The sequence below is a fragment of the Miscanthus floridulus genome, chromosome 8 (assembly GCF_019320115.1).
Source record: "Miscanthus floridulus cultivar M001 chromosome 8, ASM1932011v1, whole genome shotgun sequence".
Taxonomy (NCBI): Eukaryota; Viridiplantae; Streptophyta; class Magnoliopsida; order Poales; family Poaceae; genus Miscanthus; species Miscanthus floridulus.
The window spans coordinates 160,048,244-160,061,231 of record NC_089587.1 but is presented as its reverse complement, the minus strand read 5'-3'; positions in this window follow the sequence as shown (position 1 = coordinate 160,061,231).

The following is a 12,988-nucleotide window of genomic DNA, read 5'->3' as shown; positions in this document are numbered from 1 at the left end:
TTGCAGAACTGCACTGATGTGTTATTTTCATGTGAGCTCTTCCTTGGTTATCTCTCCTTATCTTGTCAGGAGATCTATATGTCGAACCAGATGCAATAGGACTTCCTTCTAGAGTCATCCAAAGGATAACCTTTGAAGAACAGGTCACTGATATGAACTTAATAGACTGCAAGAGATGGTAGACAAGTGACTCTACTTGACTGTCCCTATAATGATGTTGGTCATCTAGTGAGCAACTTATGTCATCCCCATTAGATTAGAAGGCTACACAATATTTAATGTTGGACAAGTTATCAGTCGAATGATAAATGGACCAGGATATTATGTGTTGTAATAGGTCACCTAGTACTCATGAGTTTGATATCCAAGTTCACAATCTTTAGGTGCATAAGGATTATGTAGACAAACCAACCTTCTTCGGTGTTGCCCCTTTTCTGCTGACTTCCAAGGTGATTGTCTATTTGCACATCCACTACAATTGTTGCCGTCAGAAAGAAATTTTGAAGTTTTTTAAGTATTTAGAGACAACTGATTAGTTACCAGTAGGAAAGTTAGTCTCCAGCTAGGTAACAACTCTTTGGTAACTACGAAGGCCAGATCTCACAAAACAATGTTAAGCAAAGAAACAGCAAAGCCGGTCAGAGATACTAGTACTGCTTTCTTCTGCAAGCCCTATGTCATCAAGTCAATTCCATCTTGGACAATCACACGGGTAGTGCAAGTTACTGTATTGGCTAAGTAAAGAGCTAGAGAAAGCACATCCCTAGTCTCAGTAAGTATCATTATGTATATGGTGCTGCCAAAGGATTTGTTCAGGACTCTATTGGATAAAGCATAGAAATATAATCAGAAATGTTTCCTTATCATGTAGGACTATCACTCCACGTGAAGTATGCATTGTGCCCTGCAAAAATAGCCCACCAGTCCAATGCTTGTGCATCATTGAGTTGCTGTCTAAATCAATGGTTGAGGTTGTTTCCTAAGAGGCATGTAAGGAAAACCCTAGCCTCCATCCTCAGTGAGAAAGCTACCTGTCAGGGACCTAATACCAGGGTAGCCCAGAAGGTGGAAGCAATAACCATCGAATGTTAAAAACTTCTAGACGGATAAGGGCACCGCTACGTTCCTTGCCCGAATGATAGGAGTTTGGTTCTGCCTCGCCCGACGCCTTTGGGATAGCTCTGCCTCGCCCGAGGGCTAAGAGCTAGTCTCCGTCTCGCCCGACGCCTTTGGGCTGGCCTCGCCTCGCCCGAGGGCTAAGGGCTAGTCTCTACCTCACCCGATGCCTTTGGGCCGACCTCGTCTCACCTGAGGGCTAAGGGCTAGTCTCCGCCTCACCCGATGCCTTTGGGACAGCTTAGCCTCGCCCAATGGCTAAGGGCTAGTCTCCGCCTCGCCCGACCCCTGAGGGGCAGGCTCGGTCTCGCCCAAGGGATAAGGACTGGTCTCTGCCTCGCTCGATGACCAAGGACAAACCTCACCCTGCTCGATGTCTAAAGACTAGTTTCGTCTTACCTAACAACTTCTCCCCTATTCCCTCATGATGATGGGTATAGAGCAAGATGAGACATTCAAGTCAACCACGGCTTCAAGGACCATACCCTGTGACGCAGCAGGAAAGGTACTGCTAGGGAACGATGGGATGGGTGCTTTAGACCCTTCTGGGCGCCACAGAGCCTGAAAAGTATTGCAGGTGCGTGCTCCTCGCCCTATAGAGTTGTAGGCGCCGCCTTCAGCTCTGGGACACAGAACCCGATGAAGATATACGACAACCACTATGTTCCAGAAAAGGATTTGCGATCTCCACGAATGACGGACATACCATCACCACGTTATGGACCCAAGGGAGCGGCGCCTGCTTCTCGACCCCTCGGGTCCACCAAATCGAAAGACCTTGCCCACAATGCTACTCTAGACCCCGACCCCATGTCCCTCCGATAGAGACTCATAGGAACCAGAAGGCGCGCGGAGCAAGGCTAGGCAAGGCTCATAAGTCAAAACCACTGTACTACAGCCCATACCCTGCGTAGGGCAGTATTCTGTAACCATCCTGACATTCTACAGAGGCATCGAAAGTATTGTAGGTGCTTATCATCCTTTCGCACCCATCAGAATGAGAAACCAGGCTAGGTAGACGTGAGCCACAAGGCTAGGTAGAGTACGCATCCTAAGCCCTCACCCTTGTAAAGCCGTCCCCTTCATCTATAAAAGGGGATGCGCTTCCTCCAACAGGGGGACCGACTCAGGATGGCACAACACACAACACACACAGTCAAGCTGCTACCAAGCTCTTGGCCCCCTTTCGACCCTTCCATCAGAGACATGGGACCAGTCCCTCTCTCGATCATTTGTACCCCCTACTATGAACCATTTTCAGTGTTAATAACATGAGCAGCAACAAACTAGACGTAGGGACATTCAGCCCAAACCAGTATAAATCTTGTGTCCTTTAGCGCACCATCCGAGCCTAACACGCATTACTATAAATCTACTTGCCGGTGCTTGTACGAAACACCGACAGTTGACGCGCCAGGTAGGGGCCTTTGTGCATTCCAAATCAGGCCTCAGATGGCCACCCACGCAATCAGCTGGGTCCCAAGTGCACATGTGTGTTTTGGCGACCTAGATTTCATCGTCACACTAGGAGGAGAACTGGCGCTGACCCACACGGCCGCTTAGTCTCTCCCTTCCATCAACCTTAGTCGTCTGAGGCTTGAGGGCCAGCCGGGTGACTCCCTTGGACCCCAGTTATCCAGGGAGGCCCCGCGCAGCATCACCCTATTTCCGGAAGGCCCCGTACGAAGCGCCCCGATAGTGTTTCCATTCAGTCTCCGTAATGCCGCGGCGACCACTAGCCACCTTCTGGCACTACGCATGGTTTAGCCGCCCATGGATAGCGAGTTCATGGGGACAATTGAACCTGATACGGAGACTCTCCATAGGCTCCTCACGGAGGAGCCAGGATCATTCTCCAGCTCGGACTCCAGCAGGGGGAGCCATCACCCTTCCTGGGAGTGCTTCATGGCGCGGACCCCCAAGGGGCACGTCGAGGACGTCTCCAGGGAAGAGGCTACCCTGACAAATGACCCTGATGGCGGATCCAGGGGGGAGGCAATAGCCCCATCGCGTTTGGGGATGGAGCAGCTAAGAGCCCGTAAGCTAGAGATCAATGAGGACGGACAAGGGCTCATCCAGGAGTACGCGGACATCAATCGCGAGATTGAACGCCGCGAAGGCGGTGGGCGCACACGCGCCACGGCCCGCACTGTACACCAGAGGATCCTCACTGACCATGGGGGCCTTCCTCACTTCGCTCGGGCCAGCCAAAACATCGCCACAGCGATGGCCTTACTGCACGGCCTTCCGGAGGCCATGATGTTCGAGGATCACCGCTCACGTCGAGAAATTCGCACGTTGCTCGAGCGTGCGGTGGCGCAATAGGCGGAAAGCTCGTTGTCTTGATGACACAAACCCGACGCCAGCCAGCGCATGCCCTCAGTACACCCCACCAAGGACGCGTCCGTTCACCAAACATCACCAGGCGGCAAGCAGCCCTCCGCCGTCCCGGTGCATCAATGCCTCGGCCGTGGCCACGACGTATGCAACACCATCGATGCTCGCAAATGCGCCCACGGCGACACAGGAGAGGTAGCACGCCACGGCTACCATCCCCGACGTGGCAGATGCTACGACAGTAGCGAGGACCGAAGCCCAAGCCCCGGCCTGCCAGGCCCTCAGGCCTTTGGCCGACACATCCTCAACACTGCGTTCCCACTAAGGTATCGACCGCCTACCAACATCCCTAAATATTCTGGGGAAACAAACCTCGGGCTTTGGCTCGAAGACTATCGGCTTGCATGTCAGGCCGATGGTGCGAGTGATGACGATTTCATTATTCGCAATCTCCCACTATTCTTGGCCGATTCGGCACGAGCACGGTTGGAGCACCTACCGTCCAACACCATTCAAAGTTGGGCGGATCTGACAAAGATCTCTATGGGGAACTTCTAGGGCACGTACAAATGCCCTGGAAACCCATGGGACCTCAAGAACTACCGCCAGAAGGCCGATGAAACCCTCCATGGGTACATCCGGCGCTTCTCTCGGTATTGCAACGAGCTCCCTAACGTCGCCGACTCTGACGTGATAGGAGCCTTCCTATCTGGGACAACCTACGAGTCTTTGGTTTACAAGCTAGGGCATAGGGGCCCGCAGACCACCAAGGAGCTCCTAGACATCACCACCAGCCACGCCTCAGGAGAGGAGGTGGTTGGAGCCATCTTTGACCGCTCCGACGGCAAGGTGAGGCAGGACAAGGACGCCGGCAAAGGCGCTTCCAACAGTCCTGCCAAAAGAAAGAATAAGAAGCAACGGCGCGACAACTCGCTCGTGGCCGCAGCCAACCGTAAGGGTGGCCAAAAGCCCGCGGAGGGCATTCCGAACCATTTTGAGAAAATGCTCGAGGGGCCATGCCCAAACCATGCTTTTTCGGCCAAGCATCTGTACAAGGATTGTGGCCTCATGCACAAATACTTGTCCAGGGGCATCAACAAGGAGGAGCAGGGGAAGGAACTTGCCCCCACTGACGACACCGAGGAGAAGGACGATGCCTTCCCAACACCGACCGGTGCCCTCATGATCTTCGGAGGATTAGCGGCCTATGACTCCAAACGCCGCCAGAAGGTCGCACGCCGTGAGGTCTACACGGCCAAACCGGCCACGCCTACCTTCCTTCAGTGGTTAGAATCCGCCATAACCTTCGATCGGACCAACCATCCGGATGCCCTCCCACACCCGGGAAGGTACCTGCTTGTCATCGATCCGATCGTTGGCCCAAAGCGGCTCACAAAAGTACTGATGGATGGAGGCAGCGGCCTCAACATCATGTATGCCAAGACACTCGATGAGATGGGCGTCGACCGAACGAACCTCCACCCCATCCGAGCGCCCTTCCACGACATCATACCTGGTAGACAGGCCGTACCACTAGGGTAGATCGATCTACCCATCACTTTTGGGGATCGGTCCAATTATAGGACTAAGACCCTTACCTTCGATGTGGTAGGGTTCCCCGAAACCTTCCACGCCATCCTTGGATGTCCATGCTATGCGAAGTTCATGGCCATCCCCAACTATACATACCTTAAGCTGAAGATGCCGGCCCCCGCGGGGTCATCACCATCGGCACCTCCTTCCGTCGTGCTTACGAGTGCAAAGTCGAATGTTGCGGCCATGCCACAGCAGTCGTCGCCTTCGAAGAGCTCGCCACCCTCAGGGAGGAGGTCGTTGAAGAAGCGCCCAACACAAAGAGGTCATCCGGGTCGTTCGAATCGGTAGAAGGGCCCAAGGAGGTCCTCTTGGACCCCAGCAACTCTAAGGGCAAAAAAGTCCGCACTGGGGCCGCACTCTCCTCTGAATAGGAAAGCGCGCTCATCGACTTCCTCCACGATAACAAAGACATCTTTGCGTGGAAACCCTCGAATATGCCAGGCATCCCGAGGGAGGTCGTCGAGCATACCCTGAAAATCCTCCCAGGCTCCAAGCCAGTGAAGCAACGCCTACGCCGCTTCGACGAGGAAAAACACCGAGCCATCGGGGAAGAGATAGCAAAACTATTAGCTGCTGGGTTCATCAGGGAAGTACACCACCCAGAGTGGTTAGCAAATCCTGTTCTTGTGCGAAAAAAGAGCGGGAAATGGAGAATGTGTGTCGATTACACCAGCCTCAACAAGGCGTGTCCAAAGGATCCGTTCCCTTCGCCACGAATAGACCAAATAGTCGATTCCACCTCGGGGTGCGAAACCCTCTGCTTCCTTGACGCATACTCTGGCTACCACTAGATTGCGATGAAGGAGTCCGACCATCTCACGACATCTTTTATCACCCCCTTTGGATCGTTCTACTACATTTCAATGTCGTTTGGGCTAAAGAACGTTGGGGCAACTTACCAGCACTGTATGCTCAATTGCTTTGGGGACCTCATCGGGCGGACCGTTGAGGCCTACGTCGACGACATCGTAGTCAAGTCCAAGATTGCTGACCTTGAACAAACCTTTGCGAAACTCCGGGCAAATGGCATCAAACTCAATCCCGAAAAATGTGTTTTTGGGGTTCCAAGGGGCATGTTGCTCGGCTTTATTGTCTCCGAGCGCGGCATCGAAGCCAACCCGGAGAAAATATCAGCCATCACAAAGATAGGCCCGATCCAAAACATAAAGGGGGTTCAACGGATCACAGGGTGCCTTGCCGCCCTCAGCCGATTCATTTTGTGCCTCGGCGAACGAGGACTCCCCCTTTATCGACTCCTGAAGAAATCCGACTGCTTCAAGTGGACAGCTGAGGCCTAGGAAGTGCTTGACATGGTTAAGCAATTTCTAACTAAACCCTCAGTCCTGGTCCCTCCAAGCAATGGAGAATCCCTCCTCCTGTACATAGCGGCCACCACGCAAGTGGTTAGCGTCGCCTTAGTGGTAGAGCGGGAAGAAGAGGTGCAGTGCCCTGTATATTTCATCAGCGAGGTGTTATCCGACTCCAAAACCTGCTACTCCCAAATCTAGAAACTCCTCTACACCATCCTCATCACCAAGAGGAAGCTACGCCACTACTTCGAGTCACACCCTGTGACAGTTGTGACGTTGTTCCCCCTCGGTGAGGTCATCCATAGCCAGGATGCTATAGGAAGAACCGCAAAGTGGGCACTCGAGCTAATGGATCAGGGCATTACTTATACCTCCCGAACAGCGATCAAATCCCAGGTGCTGGCTGACTTCATCGTGAAGTGGACTGAGGTCCAGATGCCACCAGCAATTATTAATCAAGAGTACTAGACGACGTACTTTGATGGATCACTGATGAAGAAGGGCGCTGGCGCGGGACTAGTCTTCGTATCTCCACTCAGGGTCCGCATGAGGTACATGGTTTGGCTCCATTTTCCCTCATCAAACAATATCGCAGAATACGAAGCGCTCATCAATGGCCTATGAATCGCCATCGAGCTAGGCATCCGACGCCTCGACGTCAGGGGCGACTCCTAGCTGGTCGTCAACCAAGTCATGAAGGAGTCATGCTGCCGCGATGCCAAGATGGAGGCATACTGCCAAGAAGTCTGACTGCTGGAGGACAGATTCGACGGCCTCAAACTCAACCACATCCCAAGACGTCTCAATGAAGCAGCCGACATGCTCGCGAAAGTAGCATCCGGCCGAGAGCTAGTCCCGGTAGGTGTCTTCACCAGTGATCAACATAAACCTTCGGTACGCTACGCGAGGTCAGAATAGGCCAATGATGGCCCATCTAGTCTGACCCTAGGGGTCGATCCGACAATTACTCCACCTGACCCCGAGGTCATGGGCTTGAAGAGGGCCCAGCAGCAGAGTCCAACCCTCCCGATGACTGGAGAACGCTTTACCTCAACTACCTCCTCCGCAACACACTACCAATAGACAAGACGAAAGCCCGACGACTTGCACATCGCGCTAAGTCCTTCGTTCTTGTAGAAGGCGAACTCTACAAACGGAGCCATACGGGGATCCTACAGCTTTGTATCCCTAGCGAACAGGGAAAACTTCTGCTAAGTGATATCCACGGTGGAGTCTACGGTCACCATGCCGCACCGAGGACCTTGGTCAGGAACGTGTTCCGACAAGGCTTCTACTGGCCCACCGCAGTAGCCGACGCCGAGCAAATTGTACGCACCTACGAAGGGTGTTAGTACTACACTCGGCAGATTCACCTTCTGGCCCAGGCGCTCCAGATGATCCCCATCACGTGGCCCTTCGTGGTCTGGGGGCTCGACCTGGTTGGGCCACTCAAAAAAGTGCCCGGGGGCTTCACCCACCTGCTTGTCACCATAGACAAGTTTACAAAGTGGATTAAAGCTCGACCGATCTCCACAATCAAGTCCGAGCTAGCTGCACTATTTTTCCTCGATATCATCCATCGCTTCGGAGTACCAAACTCCATCATCACAAACAACGGCACATAGTTCATCGGCAGAAAATTCATTCGATTCTGTGATCAACAACACATCCGGATTGATTGGGCAGTCGTCGCGCACCCCCGGATGAACGGGCAGGTCAAGCGCACAAACGGCATGCTCCTGCAAGGCCTTAAACCTAGAATTTTCAACCGGTTAAACAAGTTCAGCATGTGCTGGCTCGCTAAGCTTCCGGCCATGCTCTAGAGCCTAAGGACAACTCCTAGCCGGGCCACTGGCTACACACCCTTCTTCATAGTCTACGGCACTGAGGCCGTTCTCCCAATAGACCTTGACTATGGAGCACCATGGACCAGGGCATACGACGAACAAGGGGCCGAAGCATCCCACCAAGACGCCATGGACTAGCTAGATGAAGCCTATGACATCGCCCTCCTCCGTTCAGCTAAGTACCAGCAGGCGTTGCGATGGTACCACAGCCAACGGGTGCGGGGTCGAGCCTTCAACGTTGGAGACCTCGTCCTCCACCTTGTGTAGAGCAACAAGGACCACCACAAACTCTCCCCACCCTGGGAGGGGCCCTATGTCGTCGTGGAAGTACTTCGCCCGGGCGCCTACAAATTGAAAACCATCAACGGTGAGGTCTTCACCAATGCCTAGAACATTGAGCAGCTATGTCGTTTTTACCCTTAAATGAATGCATGTTTCTTCTTATCAGTCTTTGTCTTTACAAAACCCCAATCTTTAGTGACATCCGACCCCTGCAAATTGGGAGGGCCGGACCTTACTCGGGGGCTAAATACAAGTACAAGTACATTTATCTTGCAAACACTTCCTCCATTATCTTTGGAAACTTTTATCTAAGTTTTCCGATCTTCTCGTAAACAAGTTTTAAGGACTAAGATTTTGGGAAGAAATTCTGAGTACAGCTGGTAGGACTACAGGAGACCCATGCCCCAGCGGCTACAACCTCTTTGCTCACCAGTGTAATCAGAATTAATTCACTCGCATTCCTAAGTTTTTTACGACTTGGGCCATGGGAAGGCACCGAAATCTCTTCTATAAGAAAAGATAACTGAAAAGCTGTTTGCCCTAACAAAAGATGAAAATATGTTCATTTTTGTACAAATTAACCACTCACAAAATGATTTCATCACACAAAAGACTAGTGTACTCCTAAAAATCCAAAGGACTGTTCACTCGAGGGCTCCCCCAAACTTATTCAATTACATTCTCTGCTAAGCTTTACTACGAGTACTGCTGCGGCCGCCGCACCGAGCTCTCCATCGGCAACGACCGGGCATGTACATGGGCCAGTAAGTCTACTACGGCTGCCATGCCAAGCTCTCCATCGGCATTGACCGGGCATGTACACAGGCCAGTTCGTCTACTATGGCCGCCACACCACGCCCTCCATCGACAGCATCCCACCGCGTCGCTAGATCTTCAAAGGCACCGTCATCTGCAACGTGGAGCACCGCGCCAGCGAATATGGCGCCCCTACGCTGGGACCTTCAAGGACTATGCCATCATCATCAGCCCCAACACCAACAATGGCATTGAGGCAGAAAGCGCCTCCCGCTGAAGGAAGGCCGCGACCAGCGGCGGTGAAATCAACAACGCTCATCGCCCTCCGGTGCCTCTTCTCCTCCGACAGCCTCTCCTCAGCACAGATGAACTACGCCATCTCATCTACGTTGGATAACCTCTAGCTTGACATCACGCCCCAAAATCATAGGCAGACCTATGAGTTTATCTCTCCCTGGCATTACCCTCTCTTACTTAGGAACCGATACATTCGGTGGAAAGGAAGGAGAAGAGGTGGCGGCTCGAAGGTTGGCTAGGAGGTGCGACGAGAACTCTTCCTCCCCCATATTTAAAGAGGGGGCCTAGTAGCTAAGGAAAGGTGAAAGGTTCGGATGAAAAACCCTCTGCCTTCCCCTATTCAATACAAATGCGAAATCAATGCTGGCAGAAATCTGAGGTGACGCGCCAGAAACGACGGGACGCGCTCTGAGTCGACAGGACACCGCCTGGCAACTCTCCGCTTCCCCAGGCAGGACCAGGGACAGCCAATAATGGAACCTCCTTCGAGGGGGAGCCCAACGGCCCCCCTGGGTCGATCGGTCGGCCCAGGCAAAACAACGAACGAACGAACGACTGTAAGATAAGCATCCCTGTTTATTTACTTTGCGTGTTGATTTCTTTGCCGAGCTTCCGACCCCAGCAACGGTAGGGACACGGACATCGCTCGGGGACTGCTGAGGGCGCATGTTTGTTTAAACACCCTCTTAGCCCGATCCCTCCTTACGTTTGGGAAACCAAAAGCACAGCGTGTGGGAATACAACGACGAGTACAACTGGACGAACCTCTGGACCCTACGCTCCGTCGGCTACAGAGTCTTTTTGGTTCACCAGCATAATCGCGTCCATAGTTCCTCACACTGCTAGCCTTAGCTCCCACCTTTCTAAAAGGACTTTGGAGGGGTCCACCTACAGAGTCCCCCTTCATGGGGGAAGCTGGCAGATCACTTAAGAATCGATCGCAAAAAGAAAAATAGCAATACTTATGCAGTTTATGACCGGCCTCGTCGGAAACACTAGACCTAAAACCTAGCTCGAACACATCTGGTAGGAGCTTTCCGTCATTCATGCTACCAAGGTAACGTTACTGACCCCGCCTTTATTTCGATTAAATTTTACATTCAAACATTGCATATGCAAAATATTGCATCCCAACGCTTCGTGTCGCGTCACGAAACGACAGTCGCCTCATTCGATATGGGTGGCAACAGGCTGAGGTTCGAAGGCCGGCCCGCGAAGGGCTCGAGGCCACCTCGTGCCGAACAGAGCCAGGGAGAAATAACTGAGACGAGCCCCAGCAGCCCTGCCTAACCTTGCTCAAAAGCGGACAGGGATGTCTCAACCTTTTCTTGTTAGTTTCTAACCTCGAGCCAAACCCACAGAATCTCCATCGAGGAGAGGCCATCGGGCCACCTGAGCCTATCGAACAGCTCAGGCATCTGCCGGGAGGCGGGTTAAGAAGTTGTGGAATGCCACCAGAGGGCTCTTCCGACCCCATTAGCAAATGATGGACATGGATTCCACATGAACGTAACTGTTAGTGAGCTCATTGAGCACAACACTCAAGCCACTGAGGCAAGTGTTGTTTACTCAGCCCCTCCGATTACGAAAATTGAGGATGGGGTAACACGTGAATTACGGCCGACCCCTATCAGACCCTAACAAGGCCCGGGGGCTCGAGCCGCTCAATACAGGGACACAGGTTCGAAGGCCCTCCCTTGCCGAGCCCATAGAGTCCCCATTTGGGGAATTCTGTTGGAAGGCAGGGCGGGGAATAGTGCAACGCCATCCAAGGACTTCGCTGACCCTCCATCTGAACATTCCGGTCTCTAGTAACACCCGACCCCAGCAAATGTAGGGGTCGGACCTTACTCGGGGGCTGGTTAAGGTATGGCTACCTCCCTTCCTTTTTTCAAAACAATCATTACATCAGATTCCCTCCTCGCGTCAAGGCCACCGGCAAGATTTGGGGGAACAGATTGGTAAGATCGCAAAAAACCAAACGACTAGACGGCTATGGTATGTTTTGCTCAAGCAGCACAACCCAAATTTTTTCCTTGAAAGCACCACCAGCCCTGCGGCCTTAGGCAAAGGGAAGGGTCGGATCGAATAAACACTCTTTTTATTGCAAAAAGGGAAGAAGGTGAAATCAAACAAAACGAAATTATGAAGCAAAATCACGAAACTGCTTCCAAACTCGATAGTATCGAAACTTGTTCACATATTACATATAAGTTTTGTTCAAAATTTATTCGACTAGCTACTTCTGCGAAGGGAGAACCATTTCTTTCAGATTATCCACCAGGTTCTTCGCAAGAGGAGCCACCACCTTCTCAATCGCGTCTAGCTCATCATCCTCATAAGTAGGCGGAAAACCTTCGCTCATCACCTCTAGGTTGATCTCCTTCTCGTAATGAGCTTGGGCGATGGTGAAGGCCTGGGTAATCCCAGCGTGAAAAGCACTCTCTTCAAGCTGGCCCACCCAAGCCGTGATACTAGCGGCACAGGTCACAAGCGAGCTGGTCCCCTCCTCTTGTGCCACCTATAGGTTGTCGTAGACCACCAGAATGGCGAGGGACAGGCGATCATACTCATCACTTTCAGCTTGAAGAAGCCCCTGCGCCTCGGCAAGATCAATGCGCAAACTGGCAGAAACTTCCTCGGCATCCAACCGTCGGGTCACCTCGACTCCAAGATCCGTCTGGCATGCCTTGGCCTCCCGACATGCTTTGTCGTGCTCTCGGGTCATTCGCTCGATCACTGTGGCATCCTAGTTTGCCTTCTCCTACAACGTCACGGACCTCTCCTCAGCCTTCAGCTTGAGGTCCCGCTCTGTCTGTAGCTCCGCTAGGAGCTCACTGGCTTTCTCACTAGCCACGGCATTCTTCCACAGTAGCTCATCTCGCTCCTTTTGGAGCCTAGCGATCTCCTCCTCATCCAGCTTTATCCTCGCCGACAAGTCCTCAAACATCCCGTGGGCCTCCTCCGCGTCCTGACGCGCCTGGGCCTCCCGCTGCTGGGCGACAGCAAGCTGCGTGCCCACATCTCCTTGCAGTCGGGCCTCCTCGGCAAGGCGGTCTCATTCTGCCTTCTGTTCATGGAGGAACTGGGATTTGCTCCGACTACGAGCAACAATGACCTAAAAAGAAGACCGGTATCAAAAATACGAAAACACAAAGGTATTTGAAGAAGGAGGAAAATGAGGAAGAACGAGCAGATACCTAGCTAGTTGGAATGACAATTTCATGCAGGGCCCCTCTGACCTAGTTCAGGGCATTCATCATAGTCGAAAGCCTGAAGTCAAGACTCTCTCGCTCCATGCTCTCGGCATGGTCGTCGAGCATGAAAAGAGCCGACGTTGGGTCATGAGTGGCCATCCACTGAAGCGGTGGCTCGCCCCGCGCGGGGGAGTGGCTGCCTCCCGACAAAGGGGTCGGAGGTGGCTCCCTCCTGGTCCTTCGCACCATC